General features: G+C 36.7%; 1 long non-coding RNA gene across 1 annotated transcript; it reads right to left on the bottom strand.

Moving 5' to 3' along the window:
* Positions 1–1,268: 1,268 nt before the first annotated feature.
* LOC143593040 (uncharacterized) lies at positions 1,269–22,541 on the bottom strand. Its single transcript, XR_013146036.1, has 2 exons — positions 22,218–22,541; positions 1,269–1,346 (listed from the first exon to the last, which is right to left on the bottom strand). It is a non-coding gene; the product is annotated as an uncharacterized LOC143593040 (long non-coding RNA).
* Positions 22,542–26,455: the final 3,914 nt, after the last annotated feature.

Here is a 26,455-nt window from a genome sequence, read left to right as displayed (position 1 = left end):
CACGAAGTCAGTTCCTTTCATCAGCCTCGGGGCCTTAGTGGCAGACCCCGCTTCTACTTCCATCTTGACCAAATCGGAGATGTTGATCGACGACATCCTTGCAAAAACCTGAAAAACCTGGAAAAAACAAAAAAATATTAAAACAGCTCAGTAGGCGAAGTTAAGAATAACTTCGCTTGAAGGTTAACTTCGCTGAAAAGAGAACTTCGCTGAGATCTTAAATTCGCTTGAATTTGGCGAAGTTAAAAATAACTTCGCTTAGCTCTGGTGAACTTATGAGTTGAGCGAACTTGGGTATGAAGCGAAGTTGCGGATAACTTCGCTAAGGCGAACTTATGAAGTGAGCGAAGTTGTGGTTAACTTCGCTAATCCTTATATCTTCGCCAAAAACCCTAATTCCAGCGACGGCAACTTCGCCTGAAGAATGGTAACTTCGCCCGATGAACGGTAACTTCGCCCGATGAACAGGGAAGTTTGTTCAGATCTGTTTTCGTCAATCCAGCAGCTCCCGATCAATGCAAAGGCTTGAAAATGACTGTCAAGCACTAGCAAAACTCAATCCCAACAAAAACACGTCCCGCGAATAGGTCAAACGAGACGTTTTCTACACCCGCGTGAAATCCCGAACCTCACAATCGAGCCGATTCGCTTTGATACCAATTGTAGGTTCCTGGACGGATCGTACACGGGATATCGCTAACAACGCAGGTGCGGAATCCCTGCGCAGGTAGTTACGAGTGTAGAGATAGAATCACACGAGCAATAAATCAACCACGTTATATTGATAACCGAACACGTGACTCACGGTCACTATTACTGAAAATAACACGTAACACCAATATGAAACACACTGAAACAAACCCTAAACGACCAACACTCAAACTGTTTCAGCGAAACAGTTTTATACACGACAACTTCGCCATTGGCGAAGTTGTCCATAACTTCGCTAATTCAACAAGTTCGCCATAGCGAACTTGTTGACAACTTCGCGTATTACAAAACAATCATAAACAAAACATAATTACATTACAGACTCGATTACAAATGCTAGACTATGAACTACTGACACACATGTACCAACATATATATTATACAAGAAACATATATGTTTAAAACAAACTTTATTATACAAACTATTAAACACAAGTATATGGTTCCCTTGTCAGTCCAGTCCTGTACATGAAGCTTTAACCATCTATGGGGTGCTTTTCCTGGAAACATTTTAAAACATATTTTATTAGCTTTCGCTAAGTAAGTACACCATTTCATAAAAATATGTTTTATTTTTATTTGAAATTTAACACCAAAATTTCTTGGGATTTCAACACCCGAAATCCTTATTTTTACTCCACGTTATTCTTTGGGAATTCAACACCCGAATTCCTTGGGATTTCAACACCCGAAATCCTTAATTTTACTCCTCATTATTCTTTGGGAATTCAACACCCGAATTCCTTATGAGCTTATTTTTAACCCATGAGGGTTATTAACTCCCATTTTATATTTGGGGTTCAATATCCGAACCCCTTGAGATTTCAACTCGAAATCTTTTATATATAATATTAAAATTTTGGAGTTTCAGCTACCGAAACTCTCGGGACTCGTAACCCATATTTTTATTAGAGGTATACCACCATGTTTATTTTGAAACTATAGTCTCTTTTTATGGCACACATTAAATCACATACTTGGACCCACAATCATTTCTCAAATAATCATATATATGCATATTAAATAAACATATATAAAATGTTTGTAAAAATAACATGATTATGGTCCGTGTACTTACCTCCTTGTGTTAGTAAAGTGGGTGTAGACGACAACCCGCTAATTTATAAAATCGTCTCCAAAATATACTAGAGCTTACTGGTTCTAAATATCTATCCGTTTAACAACTTAAGTATGTTGTTGGTTAATTTGTAAAACTTCTGTACACATGAAGCATATATATATACTCAAGAATTTTCTTGTTGGCCAAGAGTCTTCTTGATTAAGTTTGATTATTTTATTATTATTTTCAATCTTATATATATATATATATATATATATATATATCTTTATTTATTTTAAATGCAAAATGCATCACCTTTTACTTACTCGTTAAGACTGAGAGCTCATTTTCATATCTTCATATTATGCTTTCTTTCTTATTATATGTAATAGTATTTAATAATATTGTTGTTGCTACAAAGCTACATGAGCTTTTAAATTAAAATAATAACAAGTATTTGTTTTATATCTTATTAGATGGTAAATATTAACGAATACTCTTTTAAATGTCTCATATTTCAATGAGTCATTTTACTCGCTACTTACTCGTTTACTAATATTTGAAATATAGATTCCAAATATTTTATTTTTATCCACAAAATAGGATGTTACAAATCTCCCCCTCTTAATCAGGTTTCGACCCCGGAACCTGTTCATACCTCGAATAATTCCGGGTAATACTTTCTCATTTCATCTTCGGCTTCCCACGTGGTATCTGAACCTCGCTGATGTTTCCACTGTACTTTTACTTGACTTATATTTTTATTTCGAAGTTGCTTAACTTTTCGATCAAGAATTGCCACAGGTTTTTCTACATAGTTAAGCTTATCATCCACTTCGATGTCATTTAATGGCACACACGCCGTTTCATCAGCCAAACATTTTCGTAAATATGACACATGAAATGTGTTATGGATTCCGTTTCATTCTTTAGGTAAATCTAGTCGATAGGCCACTTGCCCCACACGAGCAATTATCTTCCATGGAGAGACTTTTAACATAACATAGTCTCCTACTTGAAATTCAATTGGGCGTCTCCGTTTATTAGCATACGACTTTTGTCGATGCTGAGCCGCTTTTAAATGTGCTCTAATTTGATCAATCTTTTCGTTCGTTGTGTTCCACTTCTTTGTTTGCGAGTTCTCTTTGACCAACTTCTCCCCAACATACTAGGGTGCGACATTTTCTACCATAAAGCATTTCGAATGGGGGCATCCCAATGCTTGAATGGTAACTATTATTATAAGAGAACTCTGCCAGGGGCAAATACTTGTCCCAACTGCCACCAAAATCAATAATACAAGCACGAAGCATATCCTCTAGAGTTTGAATTGTTCTTTCACTTTGCCCGTCGGTGTGAGGATGATATGCGTACTGATTAATAATTTAGTGCCCATTTCTTCCTGAAATTTTCTCCAAAATCTTGAGGTAAAACGTGTGTCTCTATCTGATACAATGGATACTGGCACTCCGTGTCTTGACACCACCTCATTAATATATACTTCTGCCATTCGTTCTGAAGTATATTTTTCATGAATGGGTATAAAGTGTGCACTTTTTGTCAAACGGTCGACAACTACCCATATCGTATCATGTCCTTTGGCTGTTTTTGGAAGTTTCGTTATTAAATCCATCGTAATGTGTTCCCCCGTCCATAATGGAATCTCTAGAGGTTGCATCTTTCCATATGGTTTCTGGTGTTCAGTCTTAACTTGTAAACAAGTCAAACACCTTTCCACATATTTAACAATATCTCTTTCATAGCAGGCCACCAATAATTTCTCTTCAAATCATTGTACATTTTGGTTGCACCCGGATGAATTGAGTATTTTGATTTATGTGCCTCATCAAGAATGATCGTTTTAATTGAACAGGACTTAGGAATCCAAATACGTCCAAAACGAATCTTAACTCCTTTGTCATTTTCTTCCAAATGTCGAACTTGACCAACAATTCTTTCACGTTTTAAATTTTCTTCTTTTAGTGCTTCCTTTTGTGCGGTTTTAATTTGGTCAAATAAGTCTTAATTTACAATCAGTTTATATGATTGTACCTTTATCGGAGAATAATTCTCTTTTCGACTCAGGGCATCAGCCACAACGTTGGCTTTACCTGGGTGGTAGAGAATTTCACAGTCACAATCTTTGACTAATTCTATCCACCGACGCTATCTCATGTTCAATTCTTTATGATCAAAGAAATATTTCAGACTTTTATGATCATTATAGATAGTGCATTTTGTTCCATATAAATAGTGCATCCAGATCTTTAGCGCAAATACTACTGCTGCTAATTCGAGATCATTGTTGGTGCATGTTTTGTAACAGGTGATCTTTTGTGTTTGTTAGAATTGAGAGCAACGGTCAAGGGAGAGTCTGTTGGTGCATTTTGTGACCGTCGCTATGCAATTCCGACTAGTTGGGGTGAAGTCGTGGAGGGAGCCAACTTCACGTGTTGGTGAAGTTAGGAACAACTTCACCAGTTAGTGAAGTTAGGAATAACTTCACCTTGAGGCCCAAGCCCAAGCCCGCGAAGATACTTATCTATATATATGTGTGTTATGTTTAAGGTTTGAAGTTAGTTTTTCAGTTGTTTTAGTGAAAAGAAAGAGAGAGTATTTGTGAGAGAGAAACCGAGAGGGGTAGTCGCGTGGGACGGCCCGAGGTAGAGCTCACCTCGGGTCGGCCGTCTTTTGTTTTTCGTGTTCGGTATGTAATGTGTTATGATTATTATATAAAGGATATGCAGATTCGTTTTATCCCATTCGTGTATTTTTTGTGTGTAATCATGTTCTTCGTCTATAACACCATAAACGAGTCTAGGAGGATTCCGCACTCCTAGACATCGTGCGGATCTCGTATCGATCAGCGACGCCCCAGGGGGGGCTACAATCATGGGTCGGGTAGTTTGCTTCATGTGACTTTAATTGACGTAAGGCATATTCTATCACTTTCCCTCTTTGCATAAGCACGCAACCCAATCCAATACATGAGGCGTCAGAATAAATTACAAAGTCTTCTGTTCCTTCTGGTAAAGCTAGTATCGGAGCTCTAGTTAGCTTTTCTTTCAAGATTTGAATTTCCTTTTCATGTTCTGAGTTCCATTCAAATTTGGAATTCTATCGAGTTAGCTTTGTTAACGAGGAGGCTATTTTTGAAAAATCCTGAATGAAACGCCGATAATAACCTGCTAAACCAAGAAAACTTCTAACTTCAGTTAGGGTCTTTGGAGGAGATCATTGCATAATAGACTCTATCTTGGCGGGATCTACTAAGATACCCTCCTCGTTCACGACGTGACCCAAGAATTGAACTTCTCTAAGCCAGAACGCACATTTAGAAAACTTTGCGTATAGCTTTTCTCTTCTTAAGGTACCAAGAACCTCGCGAATATGTTGAGCATGATCTTTTTCAGTTCGGGAATATATGAGAATATCATCGATGAACACGATGACGGAACGATCTAGCATTGGCTTACATACTCGATTCATAAGATCCATGAAAACTTCTGGGGCATTCATTAAGCCGAATGGCATTACAACGAATTCATAATGCCCATAACGAGTACGAAAAGCCGTCTTAAATACATCTTCTTCTCGTACCTTTACTTGATGATATCCCGACCTTAAATAGACCTTTGAGAACCAACTAGCACCTTGCAGTTGATCAAAAAGATCATCAATTCTAGGCAAAGGATACCTATTCTTGATGGTCAATTTATTCAATTCACGGTAATCAATGCACATCCGCATGCTACAGTCTTTCTTTTTAACGAACAAAATAGGCGCGCCCCAAGGTGAAACACTCGGGTGAATAAAGCCTTTATCCAATAGATCTTGGAGTTGAGACATCAACTTCTTCATCTCGTTTGGTGCCAACTGATATGGCGATTTAGCCACTGGTTTAGCTCCTGGAACTAGATCAATTTTAAACTCGACTTCCCTTTTCTGTGGGACTCTCGGCAGCTCATCAGGAAAAACGTCAGGAAATTCATTAACAACAGGGACTTGATCAAGTTCCTTTCCCTTTTCTTTTGTATCAATCACGTAGGCGAGAAACATCTGATGACCATGCTTTATATAACAACTTGCCTACGCCATTGAGCATATTATGATATCGTTCTTCTTTTCTCCATAAACACAAACTTGTTTTCCATCCGGTGATAGAAATTGAACGATCTTTCTATTACAAACTATAGACGCCTGATGTTGGGATAACCAATCCATCCCAATAATTACATCAAATTCCCTTAGTGTAATAGGAAACAAGTCGATAGAATATTCTTCTCCTTGAATTACTATTTTACAATTTCGACATACTTCAGAGACGACAAAGCTCTTATCACTAGCGATTTCGATGTCTAATGAATTTGTTAATTTACTTTTACTAAAAGAACTACGACAAGAAAAAGTTTTGGATACGAAGGATCTACTAGCTCAAGAATCAAATAATACATAGGCAGGGAGGGAGTTTACGATAAAGGTACCTGTTACGACATTAGGAAACCTTCTCCTCCTCTGCGGTGATTTGAAAAGCCCTGCCTCGGGGTTTTTGAGCTTCTAACTTCTTCACGTCCTCTGTAGTTCTTGATCCTTCTGCTGCCTTTCCATTCCTTGCCCTCAATTCTGGGCAATCATTTTTCTATGGCCCAGTCTATAACAGTTATAACATAAGTTCACTGGACTAGTACACTCGGGTGTCGTATGCCCAAGTCTCCCACACTTATAGCAAGTTGGATTATTATAACGACATTCCCCAAAATGCCTCTTTCCACAGAACTAACAAGTACCAGATTCCTTCTTAAAGCTAGGTACTTTTGTAGGCTTAAAAATTTTCGCTTTCTTTGCCGGTGCTGCAGGAATTACAACATCTAGCTTTCGCTTTTCAATTTGTCCTTTTAGGTCCACCTCTCGTTCACGAGCCTAGTTAAGCAGCTCCTCGAGACTTCCAAACTTTGATGGAGAAATAAATTCTCTTATTTCCGTTTTAAGGATAAGATGGAAACGAGTCATCCACGCTTCTTCACTAGTGTAAAGAGAAGGGCAAAACTTTGCTTTATCATAGAAAATTCCAAATATTTCGTCCACCGTTTCATTGCCTTGACGCGTATGAAGAAGTTCTTCGGTGATACGATCAATTTCAACACGTGGACTGAAATGTTTTAGGAAGATTGGTTTGAATTCTTCCCAAGACATGTTTCTTATCGTTTCCCTACCCTTTTCCTTTTTGACCACATCCCACCAGTCTTTAGCTCGTTCAACAAATTGGTTTGTTGCGAAGATCACTTCATCAGCCGCGTCGCAGTGACATGTGTCAAAAATAGTTTCCATGGCTGTTATCCACCTCTGGCTAACCAAGGGGCCTATTTCTCCTTTAAATTGTAACGGTTTACAAGCCATGAAATTTCTATACGCACATCGATGCGTTTCTACCTCTACTCTTGGTGCTGCTCCCATGTTCTCAAGAGGCTTTTCCACATTCGATTCATTCTTTTTCAGGTTTTCTTCCAACATAATTTCTATAGAATTTTGCATTTCGGTCAGAAGAAATGGAATATTGGTTTCGAATGCTTTCCCCACCTCAATAGCAATTTGATTGCGAATTTCATCAGGTACAATTTTTATAGCATTATCTTGATGGGGTGAAGACGCAGATCTTTCTGAAGCATTATCTACATGCTTTTCTACATTACGGCTTCCATCACCGTGTATAATATTTCTTTCTTCCTCCGCCATATCTTTTTACTGTGACAAATAATTTATTTATTATTATTTTCATTCCATAATCTTATCCCTTCTAAGGTACTTTATCTACGGCCTTTATACTCCTCAATCTATTGTTAATTCTAACAATTTATATAAAGCCATAAAGCACAAAGCACCGTATATGCACATATGATGCAATAAATATTAACAAGCACACCATTTCATGCATATTTATTTTTCTTCCCTTACTCTTTGTTGTTTCCAACACAATATAGTTATTGAGAATTCATGACAGTATGATACATTTATTCTCATACTAGCCAGGTATGAAAGAAATATTTTATATCCATCATGATCCCTCAATTACTACATTGTCTTTTAAACATACAAAACCTGTCACTCGAGGTGATGTTTTATTTTATAAAAACATATATTATACAAGAAACATATATGTTTAAAACAAACTTTATTATACAAACTATTAAATACGAGTATATGGTTCCCTTGTCAGTCCAATCCTGTCCATGAAGCTTTAACCATCTATGGGTGCTTTTCCTGAAAACATTTTAAAACATATTTTTATTAGCTTTCGCTAAGTAAGTTCCCTTGTCACCCGAAATCCTTATTTTTACTCCACGTTATTCTTTGGGAATTCAACACCCGAATTCCTTGGGATTTCAACACCCGAAATCCTTAATTTTACTCCTCATTATTTGTAACATCGAGGAAATTTCGAGTTCAAAATTTCAATTTTCCAAAGTTAAAGGACTAAAAATGCCAAATTCCAAACCTTAGGGTTTACAATGAAAATTCTAAATTTCTTGTCCTATCGGGACACGCGATGGACAAAAGGATAAGCCCATCGCGTACCGCGATGGTGCTTCTGACAAGCGTGACACGTTGCCACGTGGCACACGGTGGCATCACCTGCTACCACGTGTCACCATGTGGCAACACTGCTGCCACGTATCGCCACGTGGCGCAACGGCTGCCACGTGTCGCCACGTGGCAGACCTACCCTGTGACTCGACAGACCTATATCGCGATACGCGATAGGTCAGCCTAGGGATCCATCACGTACCGCGATGGGATCCAATTTTTCGTCTATAAATAGCAGCCTAGAGCAGCTCATTTCCACATCCCAAACACAACACTCAACTCTCTCTCTAACCTCTCACTAGAATTCCAAGTTTATATTAATGATCTCCCTCGATAAGCGTGCCCCGATAACTTGTTTTTGTACCAACGTTGAGGAAATTTCGAGTTCAAAATGTCAATTTTCCAAAGTTAAAGGACTGAAAATGCCAAATTCCAAACCTTAGGGTTTAAAATGAAAATTCTAAATTTCTTTTCCTATCGGGATACGCGATGGACAAAAGGATAAGCCCATCGCGTTCCGCGATGGTGCTTCTGACACAGCGTGACACGTGTGCCACGTGGCACACGGTGGCATCACCTGCTGCCACGTGTCACCACGTGGCAACACTGCTGCCACGTGGCGCAACTGTTGCCACGTGTCTCTACGTGGCAGACCTACCCTATGACTCGACAGACCTATATCGCGATACGCGATAGGTCAGCCTAGGGACCCATCGCGTACCGCGATGGGATCCAATTTTTCGTCTATAAATAGCAGCCAAGGGCAGCTCATTTCCACATCCCAAACACAGCACTCAACTCTCTCTCTAACCTCTCACTAGAATTCCAAGTTTATATTAACGATCTCCCTCGATAAGCGTGCCCCGATATCTTGTTTGTGTACCAACGTTTCCTCGAAGTTTACAAGGTTTGAATATTGTGAATACGTATATATGTGTGTAAGTATATATGTATATATTCTTTGTTATGAAAATTATTATTTAAGTAATAATGAGTATTCTTAAATAATAAAAAAAAAGAATACGTTTCTTAGAGAAGAAGAAACGTCGGGTTTTTATATAAACTAAAGGTTTATAATTACTTTTAAACTAAAGGTTTTCAAGTAAAGAAAATGAACTAAAGGTTCATCAAGGTTGAGATATAAAATAAGACTAAAGGTCTTAAGCCGGATTGTATATCCGACTAACAAATGTTTATACTCGTACTATAGGTGCGAGATAAATAAGGGAAAGACCCTAGGACGGTGGTGAAGCCGATCCCAAAGCGACAAGGTGAATACGCCCCCAAACTTTTATAAACTTGTTTTCAAATAAGTCAAACATGTTATATGAAATTGTTTACAAGGAACTATGTGTTCCTAAAACCGTTATAAATAAGGGTATAAACCTAGCCCTCAGTCTGTGGTATACGAGTGTCTAGATCCTTACATAGGTGGTACTACGCGGTGGGCACACCGCACCACCCTTGGTCGTAGGACGCTCTCCTGCAGGGAGTACGACCTTATGTGTATATTTACGGGTACTTAACTAAGTCGAACGCTGCGGTGTTTGCTGAGGTGACCTAGAGTAGAGGCTCAAGTTTATAATATGTTATTTAACTTTGTTATTCCTAAGCCACGATGGGCCGAGGCAGGCGTAGTCTCGAGGGGTAATAAAGTAAAAGAAATTATTTTAGCGTCAGCGTGTTCACCAGCATTCGTTGCTGACGTATTTAATTTACATTTTGCAGGTGAACAAAGTTAGCACTTGGAGTGACGAAGTGCTTTGAATATCCGATGGCTCGGATTTGTTTTGTATAAACTTAACATATTAAAATAGTGGTTTGTAATTATAAACAAGTAATGTTTTGTTAACAACTTAAACATGTATTTTATAATCTCGTCTTTTGAATGCATATATAAATGTTACACTTTTGATCCTTAAAGTTTTATAAGTCTTCCGCAAACTAACGCAACTCTGATTTATTTACAAATATAATACCAACATATGTGTTATACTCCTAGGCCGTGTTTTGGGGTGTGACATTATTCTTTGGGAATTCAACACCCGAATTCCTAATGAGCTCATTTTTAACCATGAGGGTTATTAACTCCCCTTTTATATTTGGGGTTCAACACCCGAACCCCTTGAGATTTCAACTCCCGAAATCTTTTAAATATAATATTAAAATTTTGAAGTTTCAGCTACCGAAACTCTCGGGACTCGTAACCCATATTTTTATTAGAGGCATACCACCATGTTTATTTTGAAACTATAGCCTCTTTTTATGGCACACATTAAATCACATACTTGGACCCACAATCATTTCTCAAATAATCATACATATGCATATTAAATAAACATATATAAAACGTTTGTAAAAATAACATGATTATGGTCCGTGTACTTACCTCCTTGTGTTAGTAACGTGGGTGTAGACGACAACCCGCTAATTTATAAAATCGTCTCCAAAATATACTAGAGCTTACTTGTTCTAAATATCTATCCGTTTAACAACTTAAGTTTGTTGTTGGTTAATTTGTAAAACTTCTGTACACATGAAGCATATATATATATACTCAAGAATTTCCTTGTTGGCCAAGAGTCTTCTTGATTAAGTTTGATTATTTTATTATTATTTTCAATCTTATCGTTATAGATATATATATATATATATATATATATATATATATATATATATATATATATATATATATATATCTTTATTTATTTTAAATGCAAAATGCATCACATTTTACTTACTCGTTAAGACTGAGAGCTCATTTTCATATCTTCATATTATGCTTTCTTTCTTATTATAAGTAATAGTATTTAATAATATTGTTGTTGCTACAAAGCTACATGAGCTTTTAGATTATAATAATAACAAGTATTTGTTTTATATCTTGTTAGATGGTAAATATTAACGAATGCTCATTTAAACGTCTCATATTTCAATGAGTAATTTTACTCGCTACTTACTCGTTTACTAATATTTGAAATATAGATTCCAAATATTTATTTTTATCCACAAAATAGGATGTTACAAAAAACAATTAACAAAAGGGGTGGTTGGGATTCGAACCCGCGACCAGCCACTCCAAACTCTAACTAGGGGTGCACCAGCCAACTGGCCTGGTGGCGTACTTGGTTATATCTTCAACTTGGTTAAATATAAACAAACAGAATCCTTTCCACCAAATCATATAAACCCTAGATTTCCCAATAGGATCAATCCGTTGATGTTAATCATATTTAGATTTGGGTTATAGTTATAGCGACGAATACAATTCATAACTCAATTACCTCAGATGATGCTAACAAAAAGATTAATCGATATGATAGTGGCCGGCACAACGCAACTCAAGAACACGAACTAACGGAGGTTGTTAGTTAGAGGGTTAATGATTGCGATGGTATATGGGTTGATTATGCAAGATTAATTGTATTATATCGCTTGTTATGATGTATAATGATTTACGAGATATGTAGGCTAAGTATTTTGGGCATAACGAATCAAATTGATCGATTTAACGTAATTAAGATTGTTGGTAGGCCGCAATAGGTAAGTATAATACAGATTATGATTCAACCGGGTACCTACCAAACTCTCACCCATCCTCCGACTGGATGAAATACCTCTCTGATCAACAACAATGGCATACCGGAAGCTCCACTTTTAATGAAGTCAATTCCCAACCAAACAACGGTGAAGGACCGTCCCGCAAACCTAGAATGAGGGTAATGATGCCCTGTGAAATTTTCCAGATGACCCCAATAAAAATGAAACCATACAACCCATGGAGGAAGATGGACTAGAAGAAGAAGAACCCGAAGAAGAGGAAGAACCTGAAGAGGAAGAGGAGGACCCCGAAGAAGAGGAGAATCCTGAGGAAGAGTTGGAACCGGAAGAAGAGCATCCCGATAATCTTAATGAGATATCAATGGATGGATCACTCACTTCCTAAAATCCAAGCTACGGTTTTGTTGATCCATATGTTCAATACCTTGAGAAACTCAAGAATCAAGCTTCGTCAAGCTTCCCACCATTCCAAGGTGTGATTCCAACAGAAGAGGAACAAGCTGATGAGATCCGAGAACAAAACCGTGCTGCCAAAACCTATCTCTACCTTGCATCCGACATGACTTACGTTCCGTATCCAGAACCGAGGAATCACTACGAAATGGTGACATTGGGTTACCGCGACCCACCTCCACAGTATGCATACCCCAATGTAGTCCCGCAATCGTATGAAGAACATTTGGATCGTGCTCTACACGAAACCGACGATTGGAGGAAGAAGGTAGACGAGGAAGGAAAGAAAAAGAAGAAGGTGGGAGAAACACTCCTTCGTAAGTGCAACAAAATAACGAAGGTTGTGAAAAAGTTTTTGAAGAACTGAAGATAATGTGTGCCATGAGAAGTTATGTGTAAAATAGCTTTGTATGATATGTGAAATAAGTATGTAACAAGAACGTTGAAACGTTCTTGAAATAAAGATTGGATGATCTATATATATATCGTTGGAACGATATATATATACGTATATGTATTGTAAAATAAAGTATATATATCCTTTTGTGATATATATATGTATGTGTAATAAAATGTGTGTTTAATAAAAGAAACGTTGTTAAATTTCAGATATAAGTTGAAAAAGAAAAAGAAATATGTCTGAACAAAGTAATAACAACGAGAATGCTCGAAGAGAAAAAGAAATAAAAGACAAGGGGAAAGGCCCCGAGAAAGAAAAAGAAGAACTCATTCCCGATAAATATTTAAACCAAATTCAAAATATGATTAAGAAAGCGGTTAGGGAAGAGTCTGATTTTAGATCTCAATCTCGACATTCTTAATCTAGACAAACCAAACATTCTCAATCCGTTCATCCTTCAAAATCTGTAAAATCCCGTCCAAAACCCTCTCATGACGAGGGTAGTGTTCATGAGTCAAACGCTGATGGAGGCGTTCGTCAGGAGTTCAAGAAACTCAAAATCGGCGGTTGTTCGTTTAAAGACTTCAAATACTATGGACCAAAAGAGTTCCATGGTGATAAAGGAGCCATCGCAATTGTGAGGTGGCTTGAAGAGATGGAGACAATCGTGATTACAAGTAAATGTTCTAATGAAGAGAAGATTTAGTACTCCGCTTTAATGTTTAAAGGAGAGGCACTGGAGTGGTGGAATGCCCTGTTGATGAGCAAAGGGAGAGAAGTGATGTATGGCTTAAGTTGGGAAGAGTTTAAAGCGTTATTAATGGCAAAGTTTTGTCCCATGCACGAAACCGACCAAATCCAAACAAAATTCCTCAATCATAAGGTCGTGGGGACAAATCTTCGTGAGTTCAATACTAAATTCCTTAAGTATTGTCGTTTAATTCCTTAGCTAGTAAATCCTGAATCCAGCAATGTCACCCGATACATTTGGGGACTAGCGCGGGAAATCCGCGACATGGTAAGGTCACACTTACCACAAACCGCTGATTCTGCAATGGAGTTGGCTGGTTACTTGATGGGCGGCATGGTCCGCAACAAAGAAGAGGACAAGAAGGTTACAACAACAACTACTCAAGGGAGAGCTGGAGGAAGTACCAACTTCAAAGGAAAAGGCGTAAATCAAAACTGATTCAATTCAAATGCCACGCTTTGCAAAACATGTAGGAGGTACCATAAGGGTCGATGCAATTTCGCCCCACCTCCTAAGGTTTGTGAATCATGCAACCGTACGGGGCATGCAGCTGCTGACTGCTGGAAAAAGAAGATGACTTGCTACAATTGCAAGGAGATGGGCCACCTGAGTTTTGAATGCTCAAAGAACAAACCCGCGATTGGTAGTGCGGGTGGATGTGGCAAAGACAAAAAGGGAAACGCTCGAGTCTTCATACTCGACACAAAGAAGGCCGCTGACATGCCGGAAACCATTACCGGTACGTTTCTAGTCAACGACACCTATGCTAGAGTTTTATTTGATTCGGGTGCCAACTTGAGTTTTATAGATTATAATTTTTGTAGTCTATTAAACGAACCTTTAATAAAGTTAAATAAAACTCTAATCGTCGAGACTGCTAATGGCGAAATTGTTAAGATCTCCAAAGCCCTTAAAAACGGAAAAATACTTCTAGCTGGTTATCTTTTACCTATCTGTTTGTTGCCCATGAGTCTGGCTGGCTTTGATATTGTACTTGGTATGGATTGGTTATCTGATAACCATGCTCGTATCATCTGCAATAACAAAACCGTTGAACTTCAAGCCCCTGATAAACGAACGATTTGAATTGAAGGGGATAAAGACGCTGGCCAAGTTAGCATAATCTACATGATTAGGGCTAACAAATGTTTGAATCAAGGATGCCTCGCATTCATGGCCTACGTCACTGAAGAATCCAAGCTAAAAGAAATTAATGACATTTCTATCGTTTCCGACTTTGCTGATGTCTTTCCTGATGAACTCCCCGGAATCCCTCCTGATCGCGAAGTAGAGTTTAGAATAGATCTTATTCCTGGTACTGCTCCGATCGCTAAAGCTCCATATCGCTTAGCGCCAACCGAGATGAAGGAGTTAAAGAAACAACTCGATGAGCTCTTGGAGAAAGGTTTCATTCGACCGAGTTCGTCACCTTGGGGAGCGCCAATTCTAATTGTCAAAAAGAAAGATGGATCTATGCGTATGTGTATCGATTATCGTGCATTAAACAAAGTCACAATCAAGAATCGTTATCCACTCCCTCGAATCGATGATCTTTTTGACCAACTTCAAGGTGCTAGCTTCATTTCTAAATCGATCTTCATTCCGGCTATCACCAACTTAAAGTCCAACCTGAGGATATTCCAAAGACCGCATTTCGAACAAGGTATGGACATTATGAGTTCATGGTCATGCCGTATGGACTTACAAATGCCCCAGCTGCATTCATGGACATGATGAATCGTATTTGCAAGCCTTACTTGGATAAATTTGTTATCGTATTAATCGATGACATACTTATTTACTCTAAGTCAAAGGCCAATCATGAAATCCACCTTCGAACGTCGCTTGAAATTCTTAGAACCGAGAAGTTGTACGCCAAGTTCTCAAAATGCGAGTTCTGGTTGCACGAAGTGCAATTTCTTGGTCACATCATCAACGTCAACGGTATTCAAGTGGACCCCGCTAAGATTGAAGCTATCTCTAAGTGGGAGGTCCCAAAGTTGCCAACCGAAATTCGAAGTTTCTTAGGTTTGGCCGGCTATTACCGTAGGTTCATTGAAAATTTTTCTCAAATCATTGTTCCCCTAACCCCTTAACTCGTAAGAACATCAAGTATGAGTGGGGAACAAAGCAACAAGAGGCGTTCGATATACTTAAACAAAAGCTCATCCAAGCACCGATACTGGCCTTGCCAGAAGGTACTGAGGACTTTGTGGTATTTAGTGACGCGTCTCATTCCGGTTTGGGATGCGTACTAATGTAACGTAAGAAAGTAATCGCTTACGCCTCTCGTCAACTCAAAGTACACGAAAAGAACTATACGACTCACGATCTAGAGTTAGGCGCCATTATCTTCGAACTTAAAATATGGAGGCACTATCTCTACGGAGTAAGATTTACCGTGTACACTGATCATAAAAGTTTAAAACATATCTTTGATCAAAAAGAGCTCAACATGCGCCAACGGCGATGGATGGAAACACTCAATGATTATGATTGTGAGATTGTTTACCATGAGGGCAAAGCCAACGTCGTGGCTGATGCCTAAAGTCGCAAGGAACATGAGAAACCTAAAAGAGTTCGAGCATTGCGTCTAGAACTTCAAATTGATCTTTTCGAACAAATCAAATCTGCTCAAGCTCAAGCGATCAATGAAAACCAAATCGCTGATGAAAAACGCAACGGCACCATTGACTCGTTAGTCAAAAGTGACGATGGTATCCTTAGACTCGGTAATAGGATTTGGGTACCAATCGTTGGAGACTTGCGTGAGAAAATTTTGAATGAAGCTCTCAAGTCCAAGTACATGATGCATCCCGGAAGTGACAAAATGTACCATAATCTTAAAGCAAATTATTGGTGGAATGGAATGAAAAGGGATGTCGCTTCGCATGTTGCGAAATGTTTGACATGTTTGAAAGTTAAGGCTGAACATCAAAAGCCTTCAGGATTGCTTCAGCAACCCGAACTTCCCGTATGGAAGTGGGAGTTAATAACTATGGATTTCATTACCAAACTCCTGAAAATGACTCGACAACACAATGCTATTTGGGTAATTGTGGATCGATTAACAAAATCCGCACACTTCATACCCATCAATGAGTCATACTCAATGGATAGACTAGCGTGTATTATGTGAACAACATCGTTGCTTTGCATGGAGTACCGCTGTCTATCATTTCTGATCGAGACAGTCGTTTTACGTCTCACTTTTGGAAAAGCTTCCAACAAGCTCTTGGTACGAAACTTAACCTTAGAACCGCCTATCATCCGCAAACTGATGGGCAAAGCGAAAGGACGATTCAAACGTTGGAAGATATGCTCCGCGCTTGTGTGATTGACTTAGGTGGAAGTTGGGATGACCACTTACCCCTAATGGAATTCTCGTACAACAATAGCTATCACACAAGTATTCAAGCTGCACCATTCGAGGCGTTATATGGTCGAAAGTGTAGAACGCCCGTGTGTTGGTCTGAAACCGGAGACAATCAATTATCTGGACCTGAGATAGTCCTAGAAACCACCGACAAGATTCTCCAAATCCGAGAACAACTTAAGATGGCACGTGATCGCCAAAAGATTTACGCCGATGTCCGTCGTAAGCCGTTGGAATTCAAAGTTGGTGACAAAGTGTTATTGAAATTCTCGCCTAGGAAAGGCGTTGTTCGCTTCGGTAAGAAAGGAAAATTGAGTCCTTGATTCGTTGGACCTTTCGAGGTACTTGAACGAATCGGCACTGTTGCATACCGATTGCGACTGCCTGTAACACCCCAAAATATTATATTAATCGTGTCGAGTATAAAACATGAAAAGTTTGAAACATGTAACTAGGATAATACTCAACCTAGTTAACACTTAAGTTAGTAATGGTGAAATGTTTATATATTTCAAAAGTCTTAAACTAGATAACTTATTAATCATGAGGGGTTGAAGTTGCCAAGTTCGAAAGAATAAGCATTAAAAGAGAAAATAATTTAAAACACACACACATGGTGTGTGTGTGTCGATCATCATGAGAGAACAATAGGGAGAAACCCTAGTTCTTCAAATTGGAAGGCACATTGGATAGTAAAACCGTGCATGTGAGCAAGGTTGTGCTCAACTCAACTTGGGGAACATAAGGTATGTTCAAATATCTTCAATTGTGAATAATTTCAAGATTGGGAGAAAACTATTTATGTTGAATAACCTCAAATTGAGCATGTATATGTGTTAGTCTAGCTTTAAATGATAAGATTATTGCTAGATTAAATGAAATCGTGTGGTTTAAACTTGTGGATATTGAATAATAGAATTTGGATGAGGAACATGGTAATTTATGTTTCGAACACTTATGTTTAAGGCTATGTTATTGACCGCACACCAAGTGTTTGATTAAATGCTCACATGAAACTTGAATTGTGCAATATAGTATGAAATCCGTCACTTTTGATAAATTTAAATAGTTAATTTGCAGAGCGCGTATCTCACTCGTCGTTAAGAGTTAGAAGACGGGCCTTATATCGTTGGAAAGGTCTATGTGTCTATTTCAATTCGTATTTGATCGGAAGATGTCCAAAACAGTAGACCAAAGTGACTAGTCAGGATATAAAACATGCTGACTGGCAATATTTATGCTTCTGTCCTGATTTTGTAAAAATCATATAAACTCATAGAAAAATAGTTAGAGGGTTTGCTTTATATGCTTGAAAAGGTATTTGAGTCCCCTACGATTCATCTTTGAACATGTTGAACCAGTTCGGATGTTACATGAGTCAAAATGGCTGATTACAGCAACGATATAGGAAATCGATGCACATTAATAAAGATGTTTAGTAATCGAGAAAACACATAAGATTGCATATACTTGCATTAGGCATGATGCATTGATTTTAGAGAAATATTAACACTTAATGTGACATACTTAAAGTGTCTAAAGGACTTGCAAATGGCTTGTATGAGTATTTACATCATTGTATGTAATGATCGGAGAATATACATACCTCTGAGCAGTTTGACTTTTAAAAGTGAAACTGACCAAAAAACTAATGTTTTGATAAATTGGTATGTATGAGTCCATAGGATTTTGTGGTCATGTTATATAATGACTAACTCGACAATCTTGTGGAAATTGGACAAAGTTTGATCTTGTCAAGCTAGGTGGAGGCTTGGATAAAACGGGTCAAACAAGCTAATGGAGTGCACGAGAGTTCTAGTTAGCAAATAAAGGAAAGTGACTTTGTTCACTTCAATTTATAAGCTAAATTTTCTTGTCAAATTGTAATATTGCTTAAATAACTAACAAAAGATTGAAATGTAAAAAAAAACTAAAGAAGGGTAGTTTGGGGGTATTAAGGTACAACCAGGGATTGGGTTGCAATCTTTAATGTGAGACATGGTTCAAATTGGCCCAAAAGGGTCAAATGTGAATTGAAAATTAATAATCCTAGTATATGGGACAAGGATTTTAATGGTTATCGGGTGTGGTTTATAGACCAAGTCATAAACGGGTATTATGGGTAAATGGGTGTTAAATCACTATTTTGGTAATAGCCCGTTGTAAGATTAAGATATAAAAAAATAAATGACCCGGAATGGGTATATGCGTGAACGGGTCTTACATGTCAAATGGTGAAACTATCACCATTTGAAGTTGACATATAATGCTTGTCCTGTTGAGAATTATCCTACAGGTAAGCATGATGGTAATAGAATGTGTTGTCGAGTTCTCTAAAAGGAGTTACAAGGTATTGGTAACAGGTCACAACTTTGACCCTGCCAGGTACGTGAATTAAATCATGATATCAATAATTGTTAAAAATGACCAAAACGCCCGCCGAGCAATTGTATGGGTGCATTGATATTACCTAGTCGTCTGAGGCATAAAGAGTCAAACGACAAGGTTAGTGTAAACACTGACTTAAAAATGAATAACGGGGTAGTGACGATTAGATTTACGAACCATGAAGTTACCGGCTACAATATAGTTGTAGTGGAAAAAGGGTAACCGGATAACTGGGAAACGGGAAATTGGTGTACACGGGCTGCTGGTGCCAGTGTACAATTATTGAGTTCGTGCTTGTTGGGTTTAATCTGTAATTTTAAAGCCGTTTAACTCTTACAATTAATCCAAATAAGTAAATTGTTGTATAAACGACTCATGGGGTCGTAGAAGCTAGGGTTTGTGCATGAACGTGCAAATCCTAATTTTTGGTTGTAAATACTAAAATGACAATTATAAAAGGACAAAAGGGGGGATATACTAAGTGAGAAAACTTAGACCCTCTTATTGTTTTAAAAGAAAAAATTGTATAAAGACAATGATAGTGAAAGTATTAATGAATGGGTTAAGTATACTTGTGTTTATTACAAGTAGATGTAAAGTATGACTAATTGTTATGGCGAATTTTCCATGACAGGTTATAACTTAATTGAAGGAATTGGATTGATGGTCAAGCTGTTGAAGAACTGAACACAACCTAACCGAACAAGCTTCCGCTATAATGAGTCATTTTAGAAGACAAAGTCTAATATAGTCTTCGTATCATATAAATATAAAATTTGTAAATTTTTAATAACTAGTTATGTATGTCGTGTCATGTTATCACGTCATCCGCAAAAGTTTTAATTAGACCTGGTTTTTAAGTCCTAACGAGCGTATGTTTACGCCTACAAGTGTTATAAACGGGTTAGGGTCTTACACTGCCCGAGGAAATGCAAGGAATACACGATGTATTCCATGTTTCGAATCTGCGTAAGTGTTTAACAGATGAATCTTTGGCTATGCCATTAAAAGACGTTGAAATAAATGAGAACTTAAAATTTGTAGAACGTCCAATTCAAATAGAAGATTCGAAAACAAAGAAATTAAAAAGACGAACTTTGAAAATTGTGAAAGTAAAATGGGACTCGCGTAGAGGGCCCGAATATAATGGGAACTCGAATCGGAAATGAAAAAGAAATACCCCATTTGCTCTTGTAAAGCAATCTCGAGGACGAGATTTGTTTCAAGGTGGGGAGGATGTAACATCGAGGAAATTTCGAGGTCAAAATGCCAATTTTCCAAAGTTAAAGGACTGAAAATGCCAAATTCCAAACCTTAGGGTTTAAAATGAAAATTCTAAAATTCTTGTCTTATCGCGATACACGATGGATAAAAGGTTAAGCCCATCGCGTTTGTGTACCACCGTTTCCTCAAAGTTCCACTAGAATTTCTTGTCCTCTCTCTAACCTCTCACTAGAATTCCAAGTTTATATTAACGATCTCCCTCGATAATCGTTCCCCGATATCTCGTTTGTGTACCACCGTTTCCTCGAAGTTCGTGCCACCCTCCACCCACATACGAACAAGATGGTGTTAGTTCTCGAAAGGCGTGTCATCAATATTTGAAGACTGGTGTTCATCGTTTGGAGTGTCGAGAAAGTGAAGCGGCGTTGAAGTGCTGCTCGAGTTCCTAGGGTTTCCAATATGCCAATAAGGTTAGGCGTAACGACAAATCAATATAATATAATATTATATTAAAAGGATTAAGCCTTAAGTCGATGTTATACTCGATACCTCGATAAAAGAAAAGAAAAGAAAACATAACAAAAAAATGAATGAAAGAATGTATATTGAATATTATGAATGATGTGTGTAAGTATATATGTATATATTCTTTGTTATGAAAATTATTATTTAAGTAATAATGAGTATTCTTAAATAATAAAAGAAAAGAATACGTTTCTTAGAGAAGAAGAAACGTCGGGTTTTTATATAAACTAAAGGTTTATAATTACTTTTAAACTAAAGGTTTTTAAGTAAAGAAAATGAACTAAAGGTTCATCGAGGTTGAGATATAAAATAAGACTAAAGGTCTTAAGCCGGATTGTATATCCGACTAACAAATGTTTATACTCGTACTATAGGTGCGAGATAAATAAGGGAAAGACCCTCGGACGGTGGTGAAGCCGATCCCAAAGCGACAAGGTGAATACGCCCCCAAACTTTTATAAACTTGTTTTCAAATAAGTCAAACATGTTATATGAAATTGTTTACAAGGAACTATGTGTTCCTAAAACCGTTATAAATAAGGGTATAAACCTAGCCTTCAGGCTGTGGTATACGTGTGTCTAGATCCTTACATAGGTGGTACTACGCGGTGGGCACACCGCACCGCCCTTGGTCGTAGGACGCTCTCCTGCAGGGAGTACGACCTTATGTGTATATTTACGGGTACTTAACAAAGTCGAACGCTGCGGTGTTTGCTGAGGTGACCTAGAGTAGAGGCTCAAGTTTATAATGTGTTATTTAACTTTGTTATTCCTAAGCCACGATGGGCCGAGGAAGGCGTAGTCTCGAGGGGTAATAAAGTAAAAGAAATTATTTTAGCGTCAGCGTGTTCACCAGCATTCGTTGCTGACGTATTTTATTTACATTTTGCAGGTGAACAAAGTTAGCACTTGGAGTGACGAAGTGCTTTGAATATCCGATGGCTCGGATTTGTTTTGTATAAACTTAACATATTAAAATAGTGGTTTGTAATTATAAACAAGTAATGTTTTGTTAACAACTTAAACAGGTATTTTATAATCTCGTCTTTTGAATGCATATATAAATGTTACACTTTTGATCCTTAAAGTTTTATAAGTCTTCCGCAAACTAACGCAACTCTGATTTATTTACAAATATAATACCAACATATGTGTCATACTCCTAGGCCGTGTTTTGGGGTGTGACATTATTCTTTGGGAATTCAACACCCGAATTCCTTATGAGCTCATTTTTAACCCATGAGGGTTATTAACTCCCCTTTTATATTTGGGGTTCAACACCCGAACCCCTTGAGATTTCAACTCCCGAAATATTTTATATATAATATTAAAATTTTGGAGTTTTAGCTATCGAAACTCTCGGGACTCGTAACCCATATTTTTATTAGAGGCATACCACCATATTTATTTTGAAACTATAGCCTCTTTTTATGGCACACATTAAATCACATACTTGGACCCACAATCGTTTCTCAAGTAATCATATATATGCATATTAAATAAACATATATAAAACGTTTGTAAAAATAACATGATTATGGTCCGTGTACTTACCTCCTTGTGTTAGTAACGTGGGTGTAGACGACAACCCGCTTATTTATAAAATCGTCTCCAAAATATACTAGAGCTTACTTGTTCTAAATATCTATCCGTTTAGCAACTTAAGTATGTTGTTGGTTAATTTGTAAAACTTCTGTACACATGAAGCATATATATATACTCAAGAATTTCCTTGTTGGCCAAGAGTCTTCTTGATTAAGTTTGATTATTTTATTATTATTTTCAATCTAATCGGTATATATATATATATATATATATATATATATATATCTTTATTTATTTTAAATGCAAAATGCATCACCTTTTACTTACTCGTTAAGACTGAGAGCTCATTTTCATATCTTCATATTATGCTTTCTTTCTTATTATATGTAATAGTATTTAATAATATTGTTGTTGCTACAAAGCTACATGAGCTTTTAGATTATAATAATAAGTATTTGTTTTATATCTTATTAGATGGTAAATATTAACGAATGCTCGTTTAAACGTCTCATATTTCAATGAGTCATTTTACTCGCTACTTACTCGTTTACTAAGATTTGAAATATAGATTCCAAATATTTTATTTTTATCCACAAAATAGGATGTTACAAAAAACAATTAACAAAAGGGGTGGTTGGGGTTCGAACCCGCGACCAGCCACTCCAAACTCTAACTAGGGGTGCACCAGCCAACTGGCCTGGTGGCTAACCTGGTTATATCTTCAACTTGGTTAAATATAAACAAACAGAATCCTTTCCACCAAATCATATAAACCCTAGATTTCCCAATAGGATCAATCCGTTGATGTTAATCATATTTAGATTAGGGTTATAGTTAATAGGTTAGCGACGAATACAATTCATAACTCAATTACCTCAGATGATGCTAACAAAAAGATTAATCGATATGATAGTGGCCGGCACAACGCAACTCAAGAACACGAACTAACGGAGGTTGTTAGTTAGAGGGTTAATGATTGCGATGGTATATGGGTTGATTATGCAAGATTAATTGTATTATATCACTTGTTATGATGTATAATGATTTACGAGATATGTAGGCTAAGTATTTTGGGCATAACGAATCAAATTTATCGATTTAACGTAATTAAGATTGTCGGTAGGCCGCAATAGGTAAGTATAATACAGATTATGATTCAATTTCTATAATTGATGCGAGAATTGAGGTCCATGACACGAATTAGTATGAACGGGATTGTTAGATCGGGTTAGGGTTAACGGGTCTGGATCAGGGTTAATGGGTTATACTAATATAATATTAATAATATGTGTAAATTTTCATTTTAGTCCCTAAAGAATGTAGGTGGAAACATAATTGGGTAAAAGTTTAGGATAGGGCTAAAATTGTACATGTTTTGAAGTAAATTTAATAATTAACTAAATATCTAAACAATAATATTAAAATAGTAATAAATACTCGATAGACGAGATTATTTGACGGATAAAAACTTTCTGAACATAAAAACGGGTCGGGTTACGGATAAAATTTTAATTTGAAAATCCGAGTTGTTACATTATTACACATAACTTCGTTTTAATTGAAATGTGCATCGACACTTAAGCACGTCACAACTTTGGCTATAAAAGTGGCTGAGGTGACATGTTATACTAGTGGAAACATAGAACACTAACCCGCCCTCCCTCCTTACGACATCGGGTTTTTTTTCACGCCATGTGGTTTTTCTCTCAAAATATGACTGAAATTTTGTTAGGAATTTATATATATATATATATATATATATATATATATATATATAAATTTATGTAATGAATCTATTTAAATTTATGTCATGTTTTTCAAAATATGACCATGAAACTTTTATGATAAATGTTTTTAACTTTTAATTTATCGTTACTGTTGTTTAAGCATCATTACCGTAATGAAGTTGAAGATATCAAATGGTCAAAACTTCATGTACCTAGAGATTGTGAAGCCACACATGATCATCTCACGCAAAATTACTTCGTTGAAGAAGGTTTCGAGGGGAACTTTATATATTTCAAACAACTGGGAGCGCCATATGAAAAAAGAGTTTTACGTAAGTCAGTAAGTCACTATAGAAATGCATATCAACAATATGTCAAGTTGCATGAACAATTGTTTTGTCAAATCCAAGCTGAGGGGCTTAAGTTGGACAAAATGAAACTCTGATAATTAATATATCTAAGAAATTTTTTAGATTTTTTTGAATGATCAAACGTTGCATTATACAGTGTTTGAACTTTGAATCTTTAACCTCCCATTTCACATTTTAGTCACCTTACCATCTTACAGAGTACCCAAAACTTTTTGTGTGTGTGTGTGTTTGTTTGAGAAATATGAACCAAGCAAATCTTTGAAACATTGGGTATCTATACACAAAATGAAGTTTAAAAAATTATGTAACAAAGGAGCTTCATAGCGATCCAAATGTTTAGAATCTCTGCTAGTCCTTTTGGTAAGCCGTAAGCATGTTTTGAAAATCCGTATGTTTGATTAATGCAACTCATCATACGAATTTTAGGTTGCATTGATGAATTCTAGTCATCATACGAATTTTAGGCTGAATTCCTATAATTTGTTTAATATAAGGATAATGTAACACCAATGGAACTTGTTGGTTCATTCATATATGATGTAATTACATAATTATTCTACTTGTATATATAATTACTCTACTTGATTCTCACGTTTAGCACGTTAATTTCATTTTTATTTGATCCAAATCCATATAATTTAATAATTTAGTGTTACGTAATTATTTATTTTAGGGAAGAGAGTTGGATAAAATTTTTTATTACAAGGTATAGTTTCTTTTATTAATACAATAAATTAGTGTTGCGTATGATTTTCATCTTTTAAAAGCACCCATAACAATAAACTTACACAAATTGGTACATTAGCTTCGTCTTAGATTCTAAATTTTTTCTGAGTTAATGGCCATTTTCGTCCCTGTGGTTTGCTACTTTCGCCACTTCAGTCCAAAGTTTGAAATTTTGTCAAATTTAGTCCTCATAGTTTAAATATTAGCCAATTACGTCCTATCCGTCTAACGGCATCCAACTATGCCGTTATTTTAAGGGTATTTTTGTCTTTCTCCTTTTTATTTTGAGTTAATGATCATTTTCATCCATGTGGTTTGATACTTTTGTCACTTCAGTCCAAAGTTTGAAAATTTGTCAATTTAATGTTCAATTTAATTTAGTTTTTTTGTCTATAACCCTGAAAAGCATAATCCAAGCCCAAAACCATCGAGCATCAACCAAAACAGGTCTGCATTTACTCTGTCGACAACAGTTTTCATACCCCTCCCCTCGTATTTAGTTTCTAGATGGTTCCTAAACTCCTCCCATGGTGGAATTCAATGGTAAAGTGGTCAAAGAAATTCCCCGAAACATAATTGTACGAAAAAATCTAAAAATCGTTTCTTTGATAAATGCATAATAGTTAGGGTTTAGAGATTAACATATCGTAACGAAAATCTGGATCGAAATCAACTATTATACATTAATCAAAGAAACGATTTTTAGTTTTTTCTATACAATTCGGTTTCAGGTAATTACCTTGACCACTTTACCATTGAATTCCACCATTGGGGAGAGTTTAGGAAATGTCTAGAAACCAGATATGAGGGGAGGGGGTATGATTACTGTTATCAACAGAGTAAATGCAGACCTGTTTTGGTTGATGCTCGATGGTTTTGGACTTGGATTATGCTTTTCAGGGTTATAGACAAAAAAAAACTAAATTAAACTGAACATTAAATTGACAAATTTTCAAACTTTGGACTGAAGTGGCAAAAGTATCAAACCACATGGACTAAAATGACCATTAACTCAAAATAAAAGAGAGAAAGACAAATATACCCTTAAACTAACG

This window comes from Bidens hawaiensis, unplaced genomic scaffold (assembly GCF_021521415.1).
Source record: "Bidens hawaiensis isolate Kalapana, Puna unplaced genomic scaffold, B.hawaiensis_p1.1 tig00041625_1, whole genome shotgun sequence".
NCBI lineage: Eukaryota > Viridiplantae > Streptophyta > Magnoliopsida > Asterales > Asteraceae > Bidens > Bidens hawaiensis.
Note: the sequence above shows the minus strand (reverse complement) of the source record. Positions and strands in the feature narration are given on the sequence as shown.